Raw genomic sequence first — 23,103 nt, 5'->3', positions numbered from 1 at the left:
GAGGAAGCCTTATATTCCCAAAATATAATTCCCGAGAGGGGGGGGTGGAAAAGAATTCTCATGAAAATGATGAAACCATGGAGGACAATGACTATGAGACAAGTACTATCCAATTCTGAACAGAATAATGGTTATTATTATGGTAATACAAGTTAAGAATTAGTAAATCCTTATCAACTAGTAGAAGGAGATATGAACAACTCATATCTAAAGAATCAGGTCACAGAACTAGAGTCAGGCAACATGGGTGGGAGAACGTCAACCCTGTGAATGTGTCAGCTCAGGGAATAACAACACCGCTTTAAGAATGAGTAAAGAACAGTTTTAAAAGTTTAAATTGTCTAAGGTCATAGGGACATTACAAAGAGAAAATTTTAAAAATAACTCTTAAACCATAGTCTTCAGTTGAGCTCTACAGAAAAGGCTCAAATTTAGATTATTACACTGCTGCAAAAACATGAACACTTAAAAAAAAAAAAAACTTAACAAAAATTAAGCTAAAGGAACTGATTGGCTATGTTCTGTCAGATGCCTGAGGCTTTTCACATGGAAATGTTAGCCATCAAAATGGGCTTCCAGAGCCATTTTAACATAAATCCATTGTCAGGTGAAAACTAGAATTGGGACTCATTTTATATCAATTAAGAAAGGAGCAAGGATTTAGGTACTCTGACTGTATATATCTAAAATACTGGGCTATAGGGGGATAGGTTTTCCTCCTAAAATGGACTACACATCCTGAGCCCCAAAGCAGTACCCCTTGGATAATATTTCCTTCAATACATGTATTTCTCAGATTCTGCAAGCTCACATTATGTGTTTGAAATCTAAGTAATTCAAAAGTCATGTGTAAAACTATAACTTTATTCTTTTATCATCGAAATTAACCTAAATCTCAATTCCCACTTCCAATAATGATAGAAAAGCGAGCAACTGGAGTCAAACCCGTCTCTTTCTGTTTCTACACTCAGAGTCTCAGAGGAATCACCTCTCCCTCTGCATTCTCTCTGAAATGAAGTTAAATTCATAGTGAGCAGAAGTTTTTAATTTTGATGAAGTTTAATGTATCAATTTTTATGCTTATTGCTTTTGGTGTCATTTCTTAAAAAAAAAAATAATTGTCTACCCCAAGGTCACGAAGATAATACCCTGTTTTATTTTAGAAAACAGAGCTTTTATGTGTAGATCTACAACCCATCCTGAATTAATTTTTGTGTGTGGTGTGAGGTAAGAATCATTGTTCATCTTTTTTCCTAGAAGTTTATCCAGTTGTTCTGACACCATTTGTCACAGAGATTGTCTAGATTCCTTACTGAGTTGCTTGGGCTTCTTTGCCAAAACTCAATTGAGAGCATATATGTGGGTCTAGATTTAGATTCTCTATTCTGTTTCTTTGACCTATATGCCTGTTTTTACACAAATATCACACTTCCTTAATTACAAGAGCTTTGCAGAAAGATGAGAAGTCAGTTGATTTAAATAGTCCCATTTTGTTCTTTTCTAAAGAAAATTATTTATATAAATATAAATGTATGTAAATTTATATATATTTATATAAATACATAAAATGAAAGATAAATATTTCATATATGTAAATACACATATTTTTCTACACCTTTGGAGAATAATTTGCTGACATGATGATCCTTTACCTCTAAATGCTTGATTCAGCATGTGTGTCCTAAGAATAAATAACCAAAGTATAATTATCAAAATCATGAAATTAATGATAGAAGTTTTGCTAATTTTCCCAATTACATCCTTTGTAGTAAAATCAAATTCCGGATCGAGTGTTGTGTTACTTCTTGGCCTCTTTTAATCTAGAACAGAGCAAATGGAACTTACTGTGGCAATAGAATTGTCCTATGTTCACACTACCCGGTTGAGAAACCTGTAGCCACATACAGCTGTTGAACACTTCAAACGCAGGTAGTGTGACTGAGAAATTGGATTTTTTTAATTTAAATTTTAAATTTAAATTTAGTTACCTACATGTAACTGGTGGCTTCTGTATTCAACAGTGAAAATTTCTAGAATAATTCCTCAGTCTTTTGTGTCTTTCAAGTTCTTGTTATTTTTGATTAGTAAGACCAGTTATTTCATAGACGGTCCCTTAATTTGGGTTTTTCAAATGTTTCTTCATGACTAGATTTAGATGATGAATTTGGGGCGGTAAAACTTCAGAAGTGATGCTGTGTTTTCAGCGCATATCAGCAGGCCAAAGATGTTGATTTGTTTCATTACCTGTGATGTTAATTTTGATTACTTAGTTGACATGGCTTCTTGCCAGATTGCTCCACTATTATGTAAATAGATTTCCCTTTATAATTAAAAAGTGTCTTGTGGAGAGATATTTTCAGACTATGTAAATATCCTTTTACTCATCAAATTTTCACACATTATTTTAGCATTTATTAATGATTCTTGTCTGAGTCAAATATTATCCTGATTCCAAAAAAAAAAAAAAAAAATACATTCCCCAAAGTTTCTAATTATCATCTGCTTAAAGGATGAGTCCAATATAAGCTATTCCAACTTCACCAAAACCAGAACTCTGGATTACCATTTTATTTATTTTTTAAGATTTTTATTTATTTATTTATTTGACAGAGATAGACAGCCAGCAAGAGAGGGAACACAAGCAGGGGGAGTGGGAGAGGAAGAAGCAGGCTCATAGCAGAGGAGCCTGATGTGGGGCTCGATCCCATAACGCCGGGATCACGCCCTGAGCCGAAGGCAGACGCTTAACAGCTGTGCCACCCAGGCGCCCCATGGATTACCATTTTAAACATGAATTCTGTCTAAAATGATTCCTGAAGAAGGAGATCAAATAGAATTGGTATAATGTGAAAATACATTAACATTCGTAAATGGACTGTATAAGAGGAGTCAAAGCTAAGTTGGTAGTGCTATTAAAATGAGCAAAATAGTTTCATTTTACTATAATGTGTCTTTATCATTATTTATAATCAATAGACATTGAGTACTTCCTGGGCACTTGTCATTTTGGTATATAAGTGTTTTACACGTGATTATCTTATTTAGTTCTTATAATAACCTAATAAGGTAAATGCTGTTATAACCATTTGACAAATGTGAAGTCTGTTGCATAGAGAATTGATAATGTCTTGGATTATATATCTAACTGGTAGAATCAATATATGGAATTTAGGTCTCTCTGTCAATGTAAGGATGTGAATGTCACTCATAGCAGGTTTTATTGGGACTTTTCCACTTTCTTTTAAAACTTAGCTCTGGAAGTACCAGTGTTATATTATTAAAGTATCCAGTTAGTTGGTTCCAGGTCACCAAGCAAGCATTGGCATTGGCATTCCATCTGTGTGGACAGCATATTTAAACATAGGACTTGAGTGTTATTGTTATGATACAAGAAGCCACAGGGAGAGATATATCTAAAGGAAAGTACCAGAAAATACAAAGACAAGTCTTTCTATATAAGTTTGCATATAAGTTCAAGCAGAACCTTCTCTTGAAGGATGAATTTTGTAAAACAGAATGAGATCCCTGGCTTCTCCATTGGGCCAGGTCATGCATATCAAAGAGCACAAGACTACTTTCTGCCCTTGTCACTCTTTAGAAATTTGCTTCTATAATTAGTTCCAGGCATTAATGCTGGCTGGATTATTAAGATAATTGAAGAGGGGGCAAACATATTTACCATAAATTTCCAAAGATTTAGTCAATCCTTAATTTTATTCAAGAATGGATTATATAATTATAGGGTTATAAATATAATAAATTATAGATCTTACCACTAAGAGATTATTCATCTCAATGGAGGTGATACAGAAACATGAAACATGCTCACTGATATTAAAGAGCCAAGGTTAACAAGGTAAAAGTTATCAGCCAGCAGGGTACAGTAAGTTGAATGTATCACCTAAGCAGGGAGAGATAGAAATGAAGAGGAGGCAGGTGCAATGTGGCCTATGGTGGTCTGGGAAGTCTTCACCATAGAAATGGCACTATGGCGTTCAATAGTGTATCCTTAGCAGTCATCATTATGCCTAAAGCATAGATAAGATGAGGTTTAACATGTATGTATTCCAGAAAGGTGGGTTGCCATGCATCCCTTTTTTTTTCCCCAGTCAAGAAAGCACACAATGAATTGAAAGAAAATTAAACTTATTTTTAGAAAGATAAACTTGAAAAGCTCTATTGTATTAAAAAAGGAAATCATCTATATACTTAAGCATTTAACTCTTTTTAGTGACCATTGAATTGTGATATACCTTACATTTCCTCCATGGGTCTCAACATTATGGTCAGGAATAGGTGGCCTGGGACACGTGGGTGGCTCAGTTGGCTAAGCTTCTGCCTTCAGCTCAGGTCATGATCCCAGGGTCCTGGGATTGAGTCCTGCATGGAGCTCCTTGCTCAGCAGGGAGTCTGCTTCTCCCTCTGCCTGCTGCTTCTCCTACTTGTGCTCTCTCTCCCTTTCTCTGACAAATAAATAAATAAAATCTTAAAAAAAAAAAAAGAACAGGTGACCTGATAGCCTCTAACAATTCTTCCATTTTAAGCATTCCCTAGGTCCTTGATCAAACATTGCTTAGGTGATTGACTAGATGAAATACTATGGGAAGTAGCCTATGCAGAGAATAATTGAGATAGGTTTCTCTTACTTTTGCAGAATTGAGTATTTATTAGCTTATGAAGGTATTTAGAAGAGTTTCCTGGTAGCAAAATGAAAACTAGAAATCAGCATCAAGAAAGGCAACGAAAAAGTGGTGTCAGAATTCTGGAAGTCACCCTTGGTGGAGAGGACCTGTAGAGCTAGAATCATAGCTCAGTGGAAGTAGGGATAATAGGCAAGTTCATTTTCTCCATTCAACATGTTGAAAGTATGATGCAATATGCTCTTAAACAAAAGGCTCAGCTGTGGTATTACCCATGACCAGTAGGACAGTGGCAGCGAGAGCTACAAGGAATACAGCTGGTGACGGAGAAGAATCATGATGTATATAATCTCAGAAAGGCCATTTTCTGCCCAAATTCTACAGAGTTCTGCTACCATGAACATTGTTAAATTATTGTTGACAGGGGCGCCAGGGTGGCTAAGTCGTTAAGCGTCTGCCTTTGGCTCAGGGCGTGATCCCGGAGTCCTGGGATGGAGCCCCGCGTTGGGTTCCTCCGCTGGGAGCCTGCTTCTTCCTCTCCCACTCCCCCTGCTTGTGTTCCCTCTCTCTCTGGCTGTCTCTCTCTGTCAAATAAATAAATAAAATCTTAAAAAAATTTATTGTTGAAAAAGATAACCATTACCTTAAGAAAACAGGATTGACTGAGTATAATCAAAAGTCAACTTAACTTGTTTTCTTCACTACCACCCACCCCCACCTCCTTTCCCCCAACTGCCACCTGGTCTCTTTAAATCTGGCCCAGGGCAGGAACTTTACTTATCACACTTATGTCATACAAATTGTTTACTAGTCCCTTCTAGCAACACAATTCTCGATTTAGTAATTAAAATGTCCAATCCCATAAAACTCCAAACTGGCTTTAAAATAAATACTTCTCCTACCCCATTTCAGGCAAGAAGACTGCAGATGGGGAAGCAGATGTGGTCAGAGCTCTTTTCCAAGGAATCTCCTTAAATTCCTTTTTACTTGGCTCAAAGTGAGGGAAGGCACACCAATAGCTCTCTCAAAAAATTTACCGTCAAATGATCAACTCTTTTATAATCTTGTGGTGAAGGGAAGCATTAAGAATTGCGTAACTGATTGGTTTTTGACAATTTATTTGACAATCCTGCATCCCTCTACCACCTAGCTACTGTCTAGCCCACACTTGTGCTATGCATATACTTTGGTAGCCCCGGGATCTAAAGCGCATGAGGTACAGTTCTTGTTCTCTTTGGGGGGAGGGTCATGAAATTAGCACAAAAAACTTACAAGGGAGGATATTATTGGTAGCTGGAATAGTTGGGGAAAGTTTCATAGAGGACATGATATATGTGTCATGATTTAAAGGGGGAGATTGATTTCTTTTCTTTTTTTTTTTTTTTTTTAGATTTTTATTTATGTATTTCTCAGGGTGAAAGAGAGAGCGAGCGAGCACAAGCAGGGGGAGCAGCAGGCAGAGGGAGAAGCAGGTTCCCTGCTGAGCAAGAAGCCCCATGCAGGACTCGATCCTAGGACCCTGGGATCATGACCTGAGCTGAAGGCAGAAGCTTAACCAACTGAGCCCCCCAGGCATCCTGGGAGAGATTGGTTTCTAACAAGTAGAAATGAGGGGGAAATGGCCTTATAAATACTGAAGAGAGTATAGCTTTGTGATCCAATGCTCAAAACATAAAAGAAACTAGATGTTTTATCAAAAAAAATAATATTTGCTTTGCCTATACTGTATGGAATATACTTAATTCAGTACATTTTAATATATGCCTATCTCATTTGCCAAATCTGTAAATTGTAAGAAGATAACTACAGTAGATGTTTGCCCCTTTGAGCTTACCCAGTATTTGAACTCACTCCCTTGGAGAAGAACAGATATATCTTCCCTAGCTCCTGGCAGCTAGACTACAGGCACTTCATTGAAACTCAATCAATTGGATATTTTCCCTGGGACTTTAATTAGGAACAAATAAAGCAAAGACACAGGGAGCAAATTGCAAAGCCTTCCAACAGCGGTGACAGCATGTATCTCCTGGCAACAGTGTCAGCGGCAAATTCTAATGACCGGTCCTGGTATTGGAGGTCAGATTCCTTCTGGGGCATCTCCTTGGATGTAGTTCTGGCAGACCTACCTACTTCAGCCTCTGCCCATTTACTGAAGTTTGTTCTTGAGCCTTCCCAGTTATTCTTGAAATTATCCGATATCCTTCCAATAAAATTCCTCTTCTGCTTAATTTACCCAAGTGTTGTCTCTGTTGTTTGCAACCAAGGACCTTGAATAATAAATGTCTCTATTTCTCATTCTCTCTTGTTGACAAAAGAAACACTCAATTATTGAACTGAATTCAACTTCCGTTGGATTGGAAGTTCTGTTGCCAGATTCCGAAGGCCTTTAAAGATTTTGGTTGACCATTCTGTATTTTATTTTTCATGGAATGAGCCATTGTGAATTTTTTTGGCTCTATCTCCTCTTACAATCTCACCTATATCCATGGCTTCAGCAAACATCCCCATAAAAATGACACTATAATCTCTATCTCCACTTCACTTTGTTATAAATTTTCACTTCGTTTTTTCTGCTGCTTGATGGACACCTTCATCTGAGTACACTGTCAATACTTAAAGCTTATAAATTAAAATGTTAAGCTTATATTCTAAATTTTTTTCTTAATTAACTATTTTTCCTAACTTTATGACACTTTTCATTGTGACCCAGGTCCAAAGCCTGAGAGTCACACTTGACTCCGTTTTCCTCCTCATGACGCATCACCAAATCCAACCAAACTGTTGTTCATAAAGTTATTACTTAGTACTTGTGTTGGACTATTAGTCCCCTTGACTTGCTAATTCTGAGTTTATTCTTCTGGGATTAATTTCTCTAGGTCATCCTAGAGGAGATGCCTACAGTAATGAGTTAGAAGGAAAAATAATGAGGAAGAAGAACTAGGTTTGTATTATAAATATATCAAGAAGGATTAGGACTGACCATGAGAATGGATGACTTAAATTTCATAGATGATTCTAAGAAAGAGATTTCAGTAAAATAGCAATAGTGGAGACAAGATGATAAACTGATTCATGAGGGTGGTATGAAAGTTGGGGCTGGAAATACAGTTTCTTGAGAAAATGAAGAGAAAGCAATACTCAGAAGGAGAAATAGGAGTGGAAGAAAGCTGTACATGTGGAGTGATTATAATATGAGAATTGCAGCCAGACTGCCCAGATTAAAATCCCAGTACTGTTAATCCCCATGAATTCCCTCTTCTTTGTCCCTCAGTTTCCTCACTTCTAAAATGAAGGTAATAGTACATACCTCAACAGGGAGGATTAAATGAGTTTGTATATATAAAGCACTTCCAGGAGAGCCAGTAAAACAGACATCAGTAAACATTAGTTCTAAGGAATAACATTATGAAAGACAAAAGCATGTTTTAAGAGACATAAATAAGAAGGTAAGATAAAAAATGAAAAAGAGGAAAGACAAAAAAAATGGCAAAGCTCGATCCATGAAGAAGGGAGATGTTAGAGCAGCCTAGATTTATAAGGTTGGCCATTCACATGGAAATGGCACCTTTTATCTAAGACTCAGAGAGAGAGAGAGAGAGAGAGAGAAAATCAGCTCAGAGAATATATTCGTAACTCCAGGATAAAGAGAAAGATGTGATGAGCAAGTCGTATTGAGCAATCCGTATGTTGTTCTCTACCAACAGAGACTGGGGGACTGTTTAGGGGATGAACAGATGATAGAAGGACTTTGGCAATCTTCACTGGGATTCTTAGTAACAACTTTGGTCTCAGTCCAAGTAAGAAAAACGTAGCTGGTGATCTCACTCCCGGACCACCCACCTTTCAGTATTTAGTTCCTCCCCTGCTCATGAAGCAATAGTCAGGCCAACTCACCAGGCCCAGAAAATGAGCCGCCATGCTTTGACACCTGCCCTTTTTGTCAGATGTGTAGTACATAGAGGGTAGTTAACAGAGGGAGAGGGTAAGGAGTGAATTCTGGGCACACATTTACCTAGCTCTACTTTCTAGAGGAGGCCTCCTAAAATTTTTGTTGAAAACCTATGAGCCTTCCCCCAATGTGGTTTGGAAACATTTACGCATCATCCAAGATAGGTATGTAAATTAGAGAATTACATCACATTACACACAGATGTACAGTTTGTCTGCTCTGGGGCTGTCTCTGATTTTACCCTTCCTACCAGGGAACTCTGCCAAGGAACTTCTGAGAAGCAGACAGGCCATGGGCCTTGAGAGGGGGAGTACTGCTCCCTCTCATCCGCTCCAAGCCCACAAGTTAGATTCAAGCCAAATGTACGTCCTGGGATCCATTCTGTTCCAAATGTCAGTGTCTCAGAGGCCAAGAGCCACCACCCATTCCCCTGTAGAGAGTAGCTACTGAAATGGTGGTACCACTTAGTGGTAATCAGAGACCATTAAAAACAATGCCTTTTAAGTGAGAAAACTGATAACCTCTTACAGAGCCTTGGCATGTATCCATTCCATTTCCTTCTAACAATAACCCAACTGGTTGAGAGTGATAGGTGTCATAAGCCCCATTCTATAAATAAGATAACTGAGGTCTAGGGACACTTAACAAAGTCTTCCCATGGTATCTACCATGTTTTATGACAGCCTCCATGAACCAAATTCAGATTCTACTTCTACAAAGCTTAACTAACCAGGAAAATTCACTACCTACTAGAATACCTTGGTAACTATGCAGTCAGAGACTGTAACCTAATTATCGTTGTATTTTCAGCATCTAACCCAATACCTGGCATGACATACTCACTCAATTAGACAGCAAATATTTAAATATATCAAAACCAAACAGAATGGAGTGCTTTATCTTCTTCAAGATGCTTTTATTATTCTCACCTCTACTAAAATGAACAGACTTGATTTCACGATATTCTATAAACCCAAGGGTTACCAAGAGAAATATTGACCCAACAGTAATAATAGATAACTTTATTTCAAAAATGTGTTCATTCCTTGCCTAAGTCTACAGCTAGTTCTCTAAGGATGGGTAAAACACACAGACTATATTCCCCTTTACAGATCTCTCCAAGAATGGGATCATATCATCTACTTCTTTCTGTATCCCCACACGTTGCACAAACTTCTGCAAATATTTGGAACAAAGTTCTAACTATATATTGAATTCTGAACACTGTTCCTTTCATGACATAGAACTCAACCAAATTATAAAACCACAAGTAATTTCTAGGCCAAGTGCTTGATTTTGTGCTAGCAACCATCAGACATACATACAAGGTTTTTAGATAAAGTGTTTTCTCTCAGTATGCTTGTTAAAGAAATAATGTTTACATATATACAACATGAAAAAAAACAAACACAGCTATGGCTTATGAAGGTTATAGGAGTTCAAGCAAAGAGATTCACATGGTACAGTGGTCAGGGAGTCATTGAAAAGATGATGGTTGAGACTCATCTAAAAGGATATTTGTCCTCGAACCACAGTCCTTATCAGGCCTCTTCATCCCAGAGGTATACATGCCCTGGTAGAGGTGATAAGCCTGGCCTGATTGCAGGTAGAATTGTTTTGTTTTGTTTTTTAAAGATTTTTATTTATTTATTTGACAGAGAGAAAGACAGCCAGCGAGAGAGGGAACACAAGCAGGGGGAAGAGTGGGAGAGGAAGAAGCAGGCTCATAGCGGAGGAGCCTGACGTGGGGCTCGATCCCAGGACCCCAGGATCACGCCCTGAGCCCAAGGCAGAGGCATAATGACTGAGCCACCCAGGCGCCCAGCAGATAGAATTGTTTTACAAAACACAGCTCCATCTATTTCTTGTTTGGTGGTAAATTTGTGGGTTCATTTGCATTTTGACCTTATGGAGATCCTCCAGGAACAATACCAGCGGAGTCCATGATCAAGATACAAAAAGAAAAGGAAAATGATTAGGAAGTTTGATTCTTAATAGCATCAAAGTCTGTCAAATGGAGGGTGACCACCTGGATTAGGGAGGCCCTAGGGACAAAATATCTAAGCAAATTCATCACACATTCTTGTGGAAATCCCACAAACCCATGTTATCCAGACACACAAACTCCCACCCTCAAGTCAATGCATGCATATAAACACTCCAAAGTCAATTTAACTTTTCTACTCTCGTGGGAGGTGGAAAACAATAATATCCAGTAAAAAAGCTAATGCTCCTTATTAGAAATTTTTTTTTCCCTCACCTGGGCCTGGCTTAAGTTTCCTTTCTCTCAGGTCACCAGGCTCCAAGCTCAAATATGTTTCCCAAATTGCTTGTGGCATCAATTTTTTTTTTTCTTATTCTTCCTTCACCTTCCTATTGGCAATCAACTAACCGTAAGTTAGAAAGGAATATTTAGGTGGCCAATTGGAATTATTTACAGCAATTTCAACCACACTGTAAACATTGACAGTTCATTTATAACTACCACATTAAAATAGTTATTTGCAAATTCAACAGCCTCAAAAGTAATAATTAGGGAGGCTTGATTTTTTTTCAGTGATTTAAGGTATTTAAGAAAAACAGACACACACGCGAGGTTGTTGATACTCTAATTTTCTCTCGGTTCTCTCTGTCTCAAAAGCTTAAAATTTACACTAAGTCCTCCACTTGACCCTAGAGCTGAGAAATAGAAAGAAATCTGCTAGAGGCATCCTTCACTCCCCTCCACCCAGGCTCAGTTTCCAAAATCCAACACAAAAGGCATATTATATATCTTTAGCTCCATGGCCTGAAGGTACCTGACTGGAACTGGGAGCCTGTCCAGTCCAGACAGAAGGAAAATATTACCCTTCTATTTAACAAGGCAGTGCTGAAGGATTAATCATTAAGTAAATAGCAACAAGCCAGGAGGTTTGCAGGAGGGACAGAGTCCCACCCCATGTTCTCAATTTTTCTGGGATTCAAGATGGAAATTATTACAGGGATAGCTTGGAAGGGGCTGGAGTAACAACCACCTTCCAGAGCAAGAAGGAACAATGCACGAAACTTCGGGCCTGACCCAGCCAAGAGGATAGTTCATTCCTAGAGTCTTCCAGAAAGCAAGGTCCATTTAAATAGTCTGCACCATACGTAGGGTTGATAAAACCTGCAGAGCGTTCATGGTCCTGCCATGTGTTGCTGCGTAACTTTAAGCAAGTCATTGAATCTTTCTGAGCCTTGTCTTTCTCAACTTAAAAGTGTATGTGTTGCCTCTATTGTCAGGTATGTTGTAATTAGAGACACACAAAATAAAAATCCTTAGAACGTCCCTTGGAATGCCTAAAACTTCTCAAGCCCCCCTACTATGAAGACAAACCCAAATAAGAGCTGCCTTTTTAAAGAAAAAAAAAACAAAAAACAAAACAGTGCTGTAATCTGAGCCAGAGGACTTCAGGCATTTGTCTGAACAAAGTGTATCATATGCATTCTCCTAGAAACTGGATCAGATATTGTCTCATAAATGGCCTCACGTTGGGGTTGCAATATGCATGATGCAACCCACATGACTGCATATTGGTAAGACACAGACACTTCATGAAATGTATTATCTCAAAGGTGATTCCCTTTTTTAAAAAATGGCCTTTAAAAAGAGTCTATATTTGGATTTAATCTGTCTCCTGTTATAATTTGTACTTACTAATTTATTCTGCCAAAACCAATTTACTGGGCATTTAAAGTGTGCTGAGTTCAATGCTCAATGCCAAATGGAATATTAGAAACTATTAGACATAATTTCTGAATTTATAACACAGTCAAGGTATAGTGAAGAGGAGAAAAAGCACAAATAAAATATGAAAATCAAAATAGAAGAGAAAATTTAAAAGAAGCACTGAGAGCTACCACATCTGCAGCTGCTGGGGCAGAGCAGCCTATAACCCATCTTTTCTGAGTCTGTCTAGGGTGGCCTCAGGTGATGGAAAGGATAGCCCCCATGGTGGTGACACTCCGTGTCATTCTAAGGGCGAGGCTGCCACACAGCATCACTTAGGGTGTCGGTACAGGTGGTGAAATATGTGTGAAAGTGCATGAGATGTATTTCCTTAAGGACCCATTGGAAGGTATGATGGAAAGAGTGTCAGACTAAAGCCTGATCTATAATCCCGGCCTCCAATCTTGCTCTACTGACCCTGAGCCATATGGAGAGGTACAAGTGTCCTTGCTATGAAGTCCCCATCAGAGATGAGAGGGAGCTACTCACTGGTGTTGAAATTTGCCAAGTCTCCTTGGTACAATCCCAAATGTTTGGAGTATCAATTGAATTGCTACATCAGTGAAGGACTCAAATATTTTTGACACAGCACAACTCATGCTAAGATGGTCCCTATGATCATCATAAACGGGTACCAGGGGGCAGTGAAAAGAGTTCATCTCCACTAGGTAACTCTACACCAAGTCTGTCAAAGAGGTACTATAGTGATCCCGAAGTCCATTCACTCTGCATCATAGCAGGGATGGCAAATGGCACACCGAAGCTGCTGCCTTATCCAGAAATGAAGGAAAAGGAGGAGAAGGAGAGAGAGAAAATTATGAAGGGCCTACTCTCAAAAGACAGACTATCAATTTTAGTTACTGTCCTCCTTCCCCAACCTCTATGATTCACAAGAACAGCCTCATTTTCTCATTTTTCCAATCCTATTGGCCTTCAGGATCTAGACTCCAAGTCTCTTTTGACTCTGCCACTTGTGAGAGCAAAATACCATCCAGAATAGGCTGGATAGGTATGAGAAAGAAACCAAATATGTTTGGTTTAGACTTCTATATTTTTCACATTCTTAACCAAAAATAAATAAATAAATAAATAAATAAATAAGGTAAATACACCCACCCACCCATACACACACTAACCTTAATTTGTTTCTATACATACACACATACATATGTATGACTATATGTAAGAATGAAAGAATAATTTGAATGTGTTAAATGAGTGGATTAAATAATGCATGCTGCAAGGTGTCCCAAAAATGCAATATTGACATGGTCTGGGATAAAGTTCCGTAGAAGAAAGGAAAGACTAAAATACAGTTCTGAAAAATGGGGAAGAGTGGAATAAACTGAGAGCACATGGAAGGACATTCTCTATGAGGGCAACCATTTTTACAGCCTCAGCAAGGCCGTAAAGATGGAATGAATCTCACATTGTGGGAGGTAAGCAGTAGCAAGACTTTTCTTCTTTCCAGCCCTTCAGAGTACAATGTCCAGTTCCTGGACCCCAGCCTTCTATCCCCTCCTCTTGCTTTCTTCCTCTCATTCTCATACTCACATTACTTTGGCATGGTGGTTTCCCAGGACACCTAAGCCAGGAAGTTCCTTTGTTCTAGCAAAAAAGCCATTATATACTCCTGCAATACTTGCTTATCATTTTCCCTCTTTGCTAAATCTTAAGTGTTAGTAGGTAAAGGGTATGCCGTGCCCACGGGTATATAACCCAAACAATGCCTAGCACAGAACAGGCCGCCTCCTCCTCCTCCCCCTCCCCCTCCCCCTCCCCCTTCTTCTTCCTCTTCCTTCTTCTTCTTCTTTCTTCTTCTTCTTCTTTTTTTTTTTTTTTAAGATTTTTATTTATTTATTTCAGAGAGAGAGAGAGAAAGGGAGAGCAAGCATGAGCAGGGGGAGGGGCAGAGCGAGAAGCAGACACCCTGCTGAGCAGGGAGCCTAATGTGGGGCTCAATCCCAGTCTGCGATCATGACCTGAGCCAAAGGCAGACGCTTAACCGACTGAGTCACCCAGGCCCTCCAAGAATAGGTTTTCGAGTTACTGAATGAACGAGCAGAGGATTATCAGACTCTGAACAATGAAATGTAGTCTGCAAATCCAGTCTGAAAAAGTAATGACGTTACAAATACAAAGATGAAAAAATATGTTCTAAGTTCTCAAGAACTCGGAGTCTAGTGGCAGGGTGATGGTAAGACATGCGTAAGACGAATCACAAGGTAATGTTATAAAGAGTTTAATAGACACAGAGTGCTGTTGAAGCATGAAAGGAGACATCAACTCTGCTGGAAGGGTCAGGGTAGGCTTCACAGAGGAGGGGAGCTCTTTGCTGAGTCTTAAAGGATAGGAGGAACATTCACAGTTTAGCTAGCAGAGAGTAAAGCAGAAGACTTGAAATAGGACTAGTGTAGTGAGCAGTCGAGTAAATTGGAGCCCAGAGATGCTTTGAATTACAGGCTTTGTTTTATCTACAGAGAGTCACAGCCAGAGCGCATTGTCACAAGCTGAAGTCTAAATTGCCTTAGATCGCAAGTTCCCAAAGGGTAAAGACCATGTCTTTGGTGTGTTCTCTCAGAATTTCATGCCTCCTGCACTGTGGGTGTTCAATAAATATTTAATAATAACGAGTTGATTAATTGAGAGCATTCATGTTCCATATGCATGGGTAGAGCCCTCTTTTCACTTTAATTACTATTGCTTTAATCATCATTAAATAGCATTTCTTAGATCGCAATTTGGTTCATTGTTAAACACATGGGTTGTCTGAGTTTCTAGCCCTGAGGTAAATAGCAGTATCAGAGAATAATCCTCTTTTCACTGCTGGTGAATGATTTTGTGACACTGCCTATATAAAATGGAAGCAGTGAAATTCTGAAAGAATACTTACTGAGAGATAGCACCTGAGTGAGTGCTGGAGAGGACATGTGAGATTGGGAAGTGCAGGGAATACCCTGGCAGCAACTGGGAACTGAGGGAGTAGTCTACCACATGGTAGACTGAAATAAAATGAGAAAGAGGTCTTCTAATAAATGTGGCAGGACTCAGTGGGCTTCCTGGCCTGACCGTGGTGTCCAGGGAGTGGATCATCCAGAGAGTGCAGCTACTGGGGAGTGTGCTCCAGACCAAATGAACCCAGCAGGGCTGCGGCGGAGAGTAGAAACACACGTGTACGTCCGAGCATCCTTGCCAGCAGACTGTCCATGACTAGACTGTCTCAGGTTGAAAAGGGCGAGTCTCACCTCAGCTGAGCAAAGGTAAAGGGCAGTTATGACTCAGACCAGCAGAAGCTTGGAGAGCAGTAAACTCTAATGCAGAGAAGTAGCACCACGCCCCAATGCAAATCTAAGTTAGATAATGGAACTGCAGTGAAGAGAAGTCAATAGTTGGAGGGGAGGAGGACAAGGAGCAGAGGTGATCACATTTACAGCTTTCTCATAAGCACAAGTAGAGAAAGTATTTAGGAAAGCAGGAAGTCCAATTTGCAGCCTTTGATATCATCCAGGGCCCAGCATAGAACAGGCAATCACTACAGGTCAAGTATGAGACTGGGGCTTTCAGGCAATCATTCTGGACTATCTTAATTCATGTTAATAAGTATTAAATATTGGTTTCTAGTTTTCATTCTTGCCACAGCAGACCCTATTATTCACAAAACATCCAGAGTGGTATTTTTAAAATGCAACTCAGATTGTATTACTCTCCTATGTAAAACTCCCCAGTGGCTTCTCACCGTGTAGCTCTATGATTATTGGTGTACAGCGGTCTTCAACACAAAAGCCTAGAGGGACCAAATTATAAGTGCTAAATGTATGTTACGAGACTGAACTGACCTCTCAGATTTAGTGTGCATGTGACAATCGTACAGGGTGCTATTGCTCCTTACCTCTAGCTATGTTTTGGCATGTGGGAATGTGAACCCATATTTGCTAGAACTTCTAGTTTTCCAACACAAACTGGATATCTACATTTTCAAGTGAAATCTAATTTTGAAATGTTGGATCAAATTTATAAAATATAGTGTATGCCAAGCAAAATGTATCTGCATGATGGTACTGTCTACTAGCTGCCAATTTGCCTCCTCTGGGATAGGACCTAAGCCAGTCTACAATTGGTGTCAATTCACTCTATCTCACGAATGCTGAAATAGGGTTAAAATTTTAGGAAATGTAATCAATGTTGTGAATAGCAAAAAGCCAAGTCACAGGGCAAAATGTCTATCTGCAGACTCTAGAGAATACTATCAAGGGCTGAGGACAAAAGATTAAGGCAGGAGAGTTCAGTGGAACCTACAGTATGTCACAGCAGCCAAGAGAGGTTCATGGAGCCATTGATTCTTCAGTAACTTCCTAAAACAAAAAGCCAAACTAATGAGATTGCCTTGCCAGGCCCTTACTTCTTACTTAACATACCTGGTCCACAATCAGGCAACTTCATCCTCAATATTCACATATGAAGAGGCAGAATAACTCAGAAGGAGCAAGAGCATACTCTTAACCAAATGCTCAGAATAGTATCCATCTCTTCAGACACTTGAATGGATACATGGGTTGCAGAGAATATGGCCTTACTCAGTGGGATACGAAAGTGTACTTCTTGGTGATGGTGCCCAAAGAGGAACCACTAGCAATGGGGAGACAAAACATGAGTACTTAATACAGTTAGGGAATAATACCAGTGAGTATCTGAAGCAAATCCAAAATGAGAGACGCGATTAGTCAATAATGGGAAAGTTCAGAAGCTTGGAGAGAAGGAGAACAGGTAAGCATGATCAGAAGAGTCTTCAGAGAGAAGGCAGGACTTGAGATAAGAAATGTGTTGATATATTGTTTCTGTATCTTGGCTATTGTAAATAATGTTGCAATGAACATAGGGGTGCATGTATCTTTGCAAATTTGTATTTCTGTATCTGTGGATAAATACCTGATGGTGGAATCGCTGGATCATAAGGTAGTTCTATTCTTAATTTTTTGAGGACTCTCCATACTGTTTTCCACAGTGGCTGCACCAATTTATAATCCTACCAACAGTGTTAGAGTTCCCTTTCCTCCACATCCTCTCCAACACCCGTTTTTTGTTTTTTGTTTTTCCCAGTATAGTTGACACACAATGTTACATTAGTTGCAGGTATACAACATAGTGACTTAACTTCTCTATATGTTATGCTATGCTCAACACAAGCGTAGCTACCATCTGTCACCCTAAAACCCTGTTACAATATCATTGACTACATTCCCCAAGCTGTGCCTTTTATTCCTGTGACTTATTCACTCCATATCTGGAAGCCCGTATCTCCCACTCCCTCTCACCCATTTTTCCTATTTCCCCACTCCTCTTCTCTCTGGCAATCATCGTTTTGTTTTTCTGTACTTATAGATCTGACAACCTAAATGTCCATCAATGGATGAATGGATAAAGACACATACATACATACACACAAACACACACACACACACACACACACACACACACACACACACAGAGTAGAATCTTAGCCACAAAAAAGAATGAAATCTTGCCATTTGCAACAACAGGGATGGACCTTGAGGATATTATGCTATGGGAAATAGGTTCAGAAGGATAAAGACAAATACCATATAATTTCCCTTAAATGTGGAACCTAAAAACCAAAAACAAATTAACAAACAAACCCCAAACAAACTCATGGGTACAGAGAATAGATTTACAGTTACCAAAGGAGATGCAGGTTGGGAGGTGAGTAAAAGGGCTAATGGGGGTCAATTGTACGGTGATAGATGGCAACTAGACTTTTGGAAGTCATCACATTATAGTGTACCCAGATGTCAAGTTATAAGGTACTCCTGAAACTTACATAATAAAACAAAAACGACCAGAATAAATAAAAGGAAATGATTGATAAAGTCTTCATTGATTCATTAATCCAACAAATGTTTATGGGATACTAGATATGGCTCTAGACATTGGAAATCTAATAAAAAAGAAAACAATGTCCTCATGGAGTTTATTCCAGTGTAGAAAAATAAACAATAAACAAGCTGACAAATAATTTCAGGCAGTTATTAGTGCTGCAAAGAAAATTGAGAAAGGGCTCTAAGATATGCAGGGACTGGTATGGTATTGAAATCTAGGCACTTCTTAGGCATCTATAACCTAAGTGATGCAAAGGAACGAGTCAGGTGAAGGTCTCAGGAGAAAGCATCTCAGGAAGAAAGAATAGCAGACGTAAGGAGGGAATGAGCTTAGTGTGTTCAAAAGAGGTTGTGGGAGGAGGGTGGGGCTATGAGAGGAGATCGGAGTGGCCGTCGAGCAGGGTCCTGCAGCATTTAAAGGCATAGTAAGGATTTGAGTTTTGTCCTATTTTTTTAAGTGGATAGCTATTAGAGTGCTATAGGCAGAAAAATGATATGATATGAACAATATTTTTAAAAGATCACACTGCCAATTATATGGGAAAATGAACTTAAGGACAAAGGATACATGTAGATAGATCTATCAAAAGATAAATGCAGTACACCAGGCAAAAGAGTAAGGGGCTTGAGTTGTGTTTTGACAGTAATGAGTTGCTATAAGATGAGACCATGAAATACAGAATTCTGAATGCCAGCCTTGAGAATTAATTCAATCCCCAAGGAGAGGATCGAGGTACCTGACCACAGGATTAGTGTGATAGTAGAGCAATAATATATTTGCTTGTTAATCACCTATTTTACTCTACCAGAACATAAACTTCATGAGGTACTTTATCTTATCTGGACCCATCACCATCATTACCATCAACATAAAACTAGAAGCACCTTGAAGGCAGACACCGTGCTAATCTGACTTTGAACAGTTCTGAGCACATAGTAGACTCTCGGTAAGTGATTAATGAATGCAATGAATGAATAAATGATGGAAGGGTGTATTAAATATGAGTTGGATTTCGTGGAGAGATATGGGGTTGAGGCAATGAGGTTGTACAATAATACAGATTTGGTGAGTTAAGGCACAAAACCAAGAAAAGAAACAAAAACGGAGTAGAGGACAAGACACCACCTCTATTTTGAGGAGCATCAGCAGAACTGGGGGCGACCTGCTGACCATAAAGGATAAAACTGAACAAGAAGTTGCAGAAGACTGCAACGGATATGGCAGATCAGATGTCACATCCGTTCTACACATCCCTGCTCCATTCCCTGTCCAGTTTGCTATCCTGGTCTACAGAGATGGGAAAACTGAAAACCACCTTTCCCAGGGGCTAGGATTATGGGTGTGATATAGACTTGGCCAATTAGATGCATTTGCATAATATCTGAATGCAGAATTGGAGGCCACACTGTCCACGTTTGCTATTTTGTTGGCAAGCACAGCCATGGAGGCATTCAAGGGTTTTGCGTCCACATTTAGCAGAGAGGTCTCAGAGTCCAGTCAACAGCTTCATTTGTGTCTAGAGTCAGAGAACAGGGCTCCCATTCTGCTGATGTACATTATACCAGGTTCAATTGTTGTCCTAGGGGTGAAAGAGTAATAGCTCTCTGAATTATAGCGGTTTGCTGATGACGGCCACTTCCAGGGCATGTCAGCATCCAGATTATGGTAGTATTGCCTACTGTGAGGAATCACCAGCTCCCTCAGTGGGCAGACACAGTATCATGGCCTTGGGGACTCTTCCTAAAACAGTCTTCTTCCTAAAAGACTCTTCAGACCGCAGAGTGATTCTGTAAGTTAATCTCATATTAAGACCCTTATTTCTTAAATTAGCCAGAGTGGATTCTGTTTTCCATAACCGAACTTCAACAAACACAATGACTATTTCTGGATCTGAACCCGGGACACAAGAAAGGAAAAGTTAGAGAAGAGGGTAGAGATAGAAAGGGGAGGGAAAACATTCTCTCATCTTGGAGGAGTGGAAATAGGCAATATGACAAGAGGGAAACTGAGCCACAACAGGATAGAAAACCTTGAGCACAGCCACAAAGCAACAAGCAAGGATGAACAAACAAACGTCCTGGGAACCGAGCACAGAAGCTCTGAGTAGCTCGCACCATCAAGGAGGAGATCTGAGGCAGGTAACACCCTGCTAGGGGGCAAGAATTTCCAACAGGGTGGCTGAAAACAGACTCTTTGGAAAGCCTGCCCGTAACTGTTTAGACGAATTCAAATGGTCTGTGTACATGTTTTGAATATTGTCACAAAGAGGAAACGTGGGATTGAGCCATTGGAAACAGTGCTTGCCTTGCTTGTGAGCCAGGGCCCCAGGGGCTGGTGCTGGTGTAATGCAGCAGAAATGCACAGAAACACACCCTAGGTACCAACAAAGTACAGGTCATCCTGGAGGCTGCTGTTAGATAATAGAAGGACAAAAATCCCTTCCCAACAGAATTTGAATGGTCTAGGAAAATCCCACAGAATGAGCAATTGGAAATTGTTTTCTCAGTGGGACATCAGAAAGATTGTACAGAGTTATGGAACTCTGGGTTTAGCAATGTCTTGGGTTTCCAGACTGCTCTTGCCAACTTTCGACCAAGGATTCAACAGGGAAGGATATGATGGATGTGGAATAGAAGAAAGGCAGAGATGGATATAACGATGAATCTGAATGTGTTTTACAGGTGTTTAAGTTTTTTCCTTGCATTAATTTGTTCATGCTTTTATTGCTGTGTTTTTACCCTGACCCATGTTGCAAAGGACTTAAAGAAGTGTGTGACCTATTTAGTACTTTTTCTACTTTTATTTTTTAAAATATGTGTTGGTAATCATTATTTGGTAATGTGTGGAATCTGTGTCTCCAATCCTACGTCTTTGTCCATTCTCTTTGCTGAATTTGTAAAGAACTTCTAATAAAAGCAAACAAATATGCAAATGTCAACATGATTAACACTCATAGGCATCGTTCTCATATGGAAAATTATTTAAATCACCTATTCCAATGTGCTCATTGTGGCAATCACACAACCTCCATAAATTGTATTATAAAAGAGCACACACACACACACACACACACACACACACACACAGAGTTGATGTTCCCACCTCCAGTGACTCACAGGCAGAATACAGGCTACAATTTGCTGTCAGGCTGTCAGGCTCTGAATCTATTGGGCGGGTTGATTTCACTTGTCCTTTCTAAAGTTGCTGTCTCTGCCATCTTGGGGCTACAGGGACTTCTAAGTAGAGGGTAACTACAATGCTCTAGAAAGCAAGGGTGGGGGGAGAGAGATGAACTCTTAAAGCTTTCCAATGCATCTTGGCATAAAACCCCAATAGTTCTGGGGCACCTGGGTGGCACAGTCGTTAAGTGTCTGCCTTCGGCTCAGGGCGTGGTCCCAGCGTTCTGGGCTCTAGCCCCACATCAGGCTCCTCCGCTGGGAGCCTGCTTCTTCCTCTCCCACTCCCCCTGCTTGTGTTCCCTCTCTCGCTGGCTGTCTCTGTCAAAATAAATAAGTAAAAATCTTTTTTAAAAAAATAAACCAGTAGTTCTAACGAGATTTTCAGTTTGGGTGTGATGACACAAAGCCCATAAGCTTCACGTGAACCCTTCCACACTGTGCATCACAGCATTCTATACCATGTAGGTGCTGGTCACCTTACCATAGAAGTTTGGCGCTGGAAGGGACAATAAATACTTGATAAGGTGTTAACAATCCAGATCTCCACGTCTCCTGCTTGGGTGGCTCGCCACCAGCATTTCCATGAAGTAGCTTTATCTTTCAAAATATATTAGTGATGACAAAGAAAATATCATGGGCTGGTCCATGTCACAGTGGAGAGCCTGTGATTCTCTCCCGTCAGAACCAGAGGGGTCTCATCAAAACTAGACTCCAGGGGTTAAAGCAGCTCTGCACACCCACTTCTTGTAACGATGATGACCGTGATGGCAATGTTACGGCTTCAATGGTACCCCCTAAAATCCGTATGTTAGAGGCCTAACCCCCAGTACCTCATAATGTGACCTTATTTGGAAATAGGATTGTTGCAGATACAATTAGTCAAATTAAGACGAGGTCATACTGGAATAGGGTGGGCCCCTACTCCGATGTAACTCATATCCTTAACAAAGGAGGAAATATGAACACACACGTGCACATAGAGAACATCATCTAAAGATGAAGACAAAGACCTACGAGCTAAAAGAATACCAAAGATCCCCGGCAAGCCAGCCAAAGTTAGGAAAGAAAAATGGAACAGCTTCTCTCTCGTAGCCCTCAGAAAGAACCAACCCTGCTGGTACCTGCAGCATAGACTCCTGACCTCCAGAACTGTGACACAATACATTTTTGTTGTTTAAACCCCCAAGTCTGTGGTACTTCATTAGGACAACGGTAGGAAACCAATCCAGGAAAGAATTCTAACCATAAACATCTAATAACATTAACATCATTGTACAGCATTTTGAAGGTTTTTTCTCCAAGTCAAAGAAGAAGGTAGAACAGGTTTTTGTTTTAAATAAACGGTTGGAAGTAACAGGACATTCCCCCAGCTTACATCCAAAGGTCATGGAAGAGCAGAGACTAAAATTATGAGTTTTCAGAACTGATTTTCTAAGGTTCTGTGACCACTGGTAGCCCGACCTACGTTGAGGGAAAGAAGGTGGGGAGGGGAAGAATACAACACCCAGATACGCACTGTTCTCCAGGTCTGCTTTTTAAGGTTAGCTGTTAATCTTCAACAAGAAAATGTAGAAGATGGATTCTATAAACTCAGAGTTGAGTGGGAACATGGGAGGTGAACTGACAGTAATATCGTAACTCACCGCACAGTTGAAAAGCACTGGAACAGAAGCTTCCTCTGGGCCCTCTGGC

Source organism: Ursus maritimus, unplaced genomic scaffold (assembly GCF_017311325.1).
Source record: "Ursus maritimus isolate PB19 unplaced genomic scaffold, ASM1731132v1 scaffold_18, whole genome shotgun sequence".
Taxonomy (NCBI): Eukaryota; Metazoa; Chordata; class Mammalia; order Carnivora; family Ursidae; genus Ursus; species Ursus maritimus.
Note: the sequence above shows the minus strand (reverse complement) of the source record.